We start from the raw sequence: 6,314 nt of genomic DNA on the forward strand, positions 1-6,314 counted from the left end.
ATATATCTCGCAATTCTGACTTTATTTCTCGCAATTGCGAGTTTATATCTTGCAATTCTGACATCTTTTCTCAATAAATAAACTTGCAATTCTGACTTTATATCTCACAATTCTGACTTTATATCTCCTAATTGCGTGTTATAAAGTCAGAATTGCAACATGCAATTCTGAGAAAAAAAGTCAGAATTGCGAGTTTATTTCTCGCAACTTCGAGTTTACATCTCACAATTCTGACTTTATAACATGCAATTGTGTCTTTATATCATGCAATTCTGACTTTATAACACAAATGAGACTTTATATCACGCAATTATGACTTTAGAACTCGCAATTGCCTTTTTTATTTTTTATTATGTGGCGGAAACAAACTTCCATAGCCATTTCAAAAAAAAAAAAGTTAACAAACTTTTTTAATCCTAAACAAAGGATTAAAATAAAATACATTCATGATATTACAATCGCATAAAATTATTCCGTACACTAATGTACAGGGAATGTTACAGTGTGTCTCAGAAACACATTTGTGTTATATCTGGCACATACAGTATTAGATGCAGGCACTGGCTGCAATCATGTAAATGAAAGCATCTAATCATGAGCATAAATATTTATTCATGCACATTAGAGCCAAGCCACCACATAAAGGTTTTCGCCTCCAAACAATGATTCAGTCTTTATGTAATTGACCTCAGCTGAATGAACCCTTTTGGAATCAGTCACAGTACTTTGAAACAATTGCAGCCTACTTTGTGCGGAGCGATTCGCTGCAATGCTGATGAATAACTTAACATGTCTTCTCTGTGATTGAAATGCAATCTACTCTAGTGCATCCTTACAACAGGGCATTTAAGTGCTTCCAAAGTCTGTTAGGTGCCACTGTATTAAGTGACTGGCTATCAAAGGGAATTGGAGACAGGAGCCCTTGACATGGTGCTGTTAGCATAATTAAGGCCAACCTAATTAGCAGATTTATGCCTCTTAAAAACCGATGAGTTGAGTAGGAATTGCAGAAAAGCTTTACATTTGAGATCTATAGTGTTCTCTTTTATGTGCAAACTCAGTGGAAGTGGGAGAAGCTCAGAGAATGTCCACCATGTGAATTCAAGCTAACAGCAGAACACTTGAAGCCTTGTTTTGCATCCCAAAGCGAACAGTCCTGTCTTACTAAATAGACTTCAAGTAACCCAGAGTTTCATCACAGAGAATGCGTACCGACAAATCCAGACCAACAGTAACTTTGCTGGAGGACAAAAGTTCTTCCTTGAAGCTTGAGGTATCAAACTCAACACATTTGATCCAATTTCTCATGCAGGCAACAAAGTGTACACTCAGCATGTGACAAATAAAAATAGGCTTTGCCAAGTAAATAATACAATGTTCCTGGGGGACCAATGTCCTGCCGAGTTCAGCTCCAACCTGACTCAACACCCCACATAGCAGCATTGTGACATCCCAGATCCGGCCCACATCTGGCACACATGGAAAGATGATCTGGCCCAGATGCAGTGTGGAATGACGGCCCTTGGGTGGCTCCCTCCTGTTTGCCAGATCTGGGCCACATGCAGGCCATAGCAATGCCACATGTCAGCCAAGAGCAAAGAAATAAACCAGAACTGGACCTTATCTGAGCTACAAAATCTGTGTACTGTATATTAAATATGGAGTCATCTCAGCCTTAAATAAGCCTGTTAACATGCAGAATCACTGAAGGAAAGAAGAGAACAGAAAAAGAGACGAGCAGAAACACAAGAACTACAACTGACTTCAGCCACAGTCTTAGATGAAATCAACTGAAGAGAAAAGAAGACATTACATCTGTGAAGATCTCAGCAGAGGAGGATTAAACAACTCCACAAACAGCATTACCAGCTTCACTTATTACTAACCAGACTGACTTTATTTCTGTCAGACGTCTACAAAAGTTTTTGTTGAGAATTAACAGAGGTTTAACTCTAATGTGTTTCATTTGAAGTCACCATAACAGTGATTAGTGTTTCCATTAGCTCTTAACTCTTATTATATCTTTTGTCTTTTTTTGGCCGCTGTGACAGTTGTTTGTTAAACACATTTGCAGCAACAAAGAAAGCTAAAGTGAAATGAGATCAGGTGATGATGGTTACCTGTTGATGGTTTTAGAATCATCATGAAATAGACTGATTCACTCAGCTCAGCTAAAGCCCAAAACACCATAGTGGAGCCAGGGAGATGACAGACCAAGGCGAAGTCAGAGGCACGAGAGAGCTTGGTGGAGCCAGAGGGAAGACGGACAATGGTGGAGCTGAGGTATCGATGAGCCATCCTCAGGCAGGATCAGAGGGCCAAGGGGGAGCCAAGGGTTGCAACTTTTCTGATGCCTCAACTCCCAAGATCCCAAGATCATGGTGGATAGAGAGACTGTGGTCACACAGATGGAGCTGAAGAACTGATGAGAGCCGGCAGAGCAGGAGGATGAGAAGGAGCCAGGGAAATGGAGGAGGAAGGGCTAGGGCACTGGACTGAACCAGGGGAGGAGGAAGTGCCAGGGAACTGGAGCTAGAGAGTCTAATAAGCCAGATGGGACCGGCGGAGGAGGAAGAACTGGGTGGGTGGGTTTAAGGGCAGGAACTAACTCCTAATTAGCAGTAAATACGACAAATAACATCCTCACCCACTGTGAAAGGGTATCCACGCTGAAGGAGTACTCAACTCCAGGAGTTCCCTAGAGGACCAGATCGGCATGCCTTTGTCGGTGCATTGAGTCCAGCACGTAAAAACACAGAGAGGAAATCATTGTGAGCGACATGCACCAGATCTAAAAAAAATCACACAATGATTCCCTTGGGTGAGGAGAAGGATTTTCACTGCTGTCAAAAATCGTACTGACCCCAAACATTTGAATAGTATGGCTTCCTGCAATATTTATGGTTGGTGCATTTTCTTCGCAAAAAGAGTTTATATTGTAGTAAAACAAATAAGCAGAGTTCAATGAAACACAAATACAAAGCCACAATTACGACATTGAGTTTTATTAATTTGTGTATGTGTAAAAGTGAATGTCTTTTTCCCCTGCAGAGTTCAAGACAATGTTGCTGCAAATGGCCTTTAATTGAAAATCGTTATTGTATGTTGCACAAATATGTCTCATCACAAAACTCTGTTGACAGCGTCACATCTCATTTCCTGGGTGCCAATGGGATGTTACTAGATTATACATTCACAACAGTACAATAACAAACAATTATGCAAAAGTCAGCCAGAACATGGTGCAACAAAAATCCTTGAGCGAGCAGAAGGTGGAATTCACTAAAGTAAAATGTCTGAGTCTCACCTTGGGCAAAATGCTTTGAAACGCAATTAAAATGGTGAAAAGTCCATTGTGTCCACCCAAAAAAAGCAGGGGAAGAGAGTTAAAATGGAACAACAAACTCATATACAATTGCTTTGGGCCATAAGCAGCCATGAAAAAAAAAACAATTTAATTGCCAAGCAAGGATTTCATTCCGTTTTATCTTAATAATATGGGTTTGGGCAGTTATAAAAAGGTAGGCTATAGTATAAAATCAAAACTGGCAAGCATACACACACAAGCTAAACTAAAACATAAGCATGAAAACAAGAGAGAAACAACCTTCCAGGGAAAAAAAACCTTTTTGGCTCCTTTTTTGGTCAAAGTAATACCATTGTTTTTACACATGATACTATCATATTCCATGGTACCTTAGAGTACGGTATGTGAATATGGTAATCGTTCAGTACCATAAACCATTAGTGTACCACTGTATTACCATCTAACACCATCTGGGTCACTACTTTTTAACGACAATCCCACACCCTCCGATATAAGTGAGGTCATCAAAAAAGTGACACTGTTGATAGATCACCACTTAATCTAATTCAAAACCCAATTCTAATAACGGATCATTTAGCTAAAAAGCCTTGCCAGACCCCTGCTTGTTCCGAGGGCAGTTTAACAGGGGCATTTCCATATGTGCCGCTGCACCCCATCTGTCAGAGCCGGGCTCAGATGGCAAACACAGAGGCAGACGGCAGGCCAAACGCAGCCTGTCACTTCAGCAAATAAGTCTCTCAACTCCTTTAGACGTCCCCTGAAATTCCCTGTCCTGATAAATGGGACTGTGTTCGTTTTTGGCAGGAAGAGAGGTTGAAGTTGCAGTTACATAAAATTTAGCTGCGACAGCTTCTGCGATCTAATAGAATTTCGAGCAGATTGCACTTCTGATACATTTTTATGTCAGTTTAATGTTGTAGCTATAATGTCACTATTTATTGCCCCTGTCAGCAATTAAATGTTCCTTGTGTGACTGAAAGCAAAACTGTTTTATCATGCACCCCATAGGAAATTTATTTTCAATAATTCAAACATAGTTTACTTTGATGAAACAATTATTAAGTCAAATGTTTCAGAATAAAAAAATAAAAAAAGTACAACCTTGCAAAGTGAAGTGCGCCTAATTGTATTGAATGTGCTCTTGTGGTTTACTTCAAATCTTAAAAGTATACATTTTTATTAAATTGTACGAGCAGATATAATATAATATTAGAAATAATAGGCTCTTAAGTGTACTTACGAAGAGAGTTCACTTGCATGATGTTTCTTAAAGGGATGGTTCACCCAAAAATAAAAAAAATCTGTTATCATTTACATATACCTTCAAATTTCTTTCTTCTGCTAAACACAATAGAGGACTACACATGCGATAAATGCACGGAGATAGACAGGCTGACGGAGATTTCACACGCATCCAAACTTTAATCCCAGATAGTAAGAATGGAAGGGCTTTAGATACTGCTTTGGATGCGACTAGCTTAGTGAACTCTGTGCATTGTTCGGTTCGGGCTGTAGAGCCCGTGCAGCCGGGCAACTGGGTGACAGTGAGGGATCACTCTAGTCGCGGGACAAAACACCGCTCTTCCATTCCGATTACCATAACAAATAGATTCTCCCCACTCACTGAAACACCCACTGAGAGTTCTGTTGATTGTGCCCTAGTAATTGGCGATTCTATTACACGGAACGTGAAAATAGAGACACCAGCCACCATAGTCACATATTTGCCGGGAGCCAGAGCGCCTGACATCAAAGCAAATTTAAAAGTGCTGGCTAATGCTAATCGTAAATTCTCTAAGATCATTATTCACGTCGGCACAAATGATGTTCGACTCCGCCAGTCGGAGATCACCAAAATTAATATTAAAGAGGTGTGTGAACTCGCAAGTACGATGTCAGGCACTGTAATTTGCTCTGGCCCCCTTCCTGTTTGCAGGAGTAATGAGACAGTTAGTAGACTGTGCTCACTCAATGGCTGGTTGTCTAAGTGGTGTCCGCAAAATTATATAGGGTTCATAGACAATTGGAAAAGATTTTGGGGCAGACCTGACCTGTTGAAAAGAGATGGTATTCATCCCTCCTGCGATGGTGCTGCTCTTCTCTCTAGTAATATGGCACATTGTCTTAGAGCTCAAAAATGAATTGGGGCTCAGGTCAGGAAGCAGACAGACTGGCTTAACCGACTGTCTGCTAGCTGTCTCACGTCACCAAGGTCAGATAAATCCCATCACATAGAGACTCTTTCACAGATGTCGTCATATAGAGACTGTGTCTGTTCCCCGAATTAGGAAATACAAAAAACTCCCAAACCCATTTAAGAGTAAAAATTGAATCGATGTTCAACAAATAAATATAGATATAATGCAGATGAACATATGATAAAGCTCGGATTGCTGAATATTCGATCGCTTACTTCAAAAGCACTCATTGTTAATGATATGATTTCAGATAATAACCTAGATGTGCTGTGTTTGACAGAAACCTGGCTAAAACCAAATGATTACATTACTTTAAATGAGTCCACCCCGCAAGATTACTGTTATAAACATGAGCCTCGTCTGAAAGGCAAAGGGGGAGGTGTTGCTATAATCTATAGTAATATCTTCAGAATTATTGAGAAGTTTCAAATATAATTCTTTTGAAGTGTTGCTGCTTAATGTAACACTATCTAGTGTAAATGATAAATCGAGCTTGACATTTGTGCTGGCTACTGTATACAGGCCACCAGGGCACCATAAAGACTTTATCAAAGAATTTGCTGATTTTCTATCAGAGTTAGTACTGGCTGCAGATAAAGTCCTAATTGTTGGTGATTTTAATATACATGTAGATAATGAAAAATATGCATTAGGATTGGTATTTCGAGCCATTCTGAGCTCTATTTGAGTTAGACAACACGTGTCAGGACCTACTCATTGTCGTAATCATACTCTAGATCTAATATTATCACATGGAATCGATGTGGATGCCGTTGAAATTCTGCAGC

This window comes from Scardinius erythrophthalmus, assembly GCF_964197995.2.
Source record: "Scardinius erythrophthalmus genome assembly, chromosome: 7".
Taxonomy (NCBI): domain Eukaryota; kingdom Metazoa; phylum Chordata; class Actinopteri; order Cypriniformes; family Leuciscidae; genus Scardinius; species Scardinius erythrophthalmus.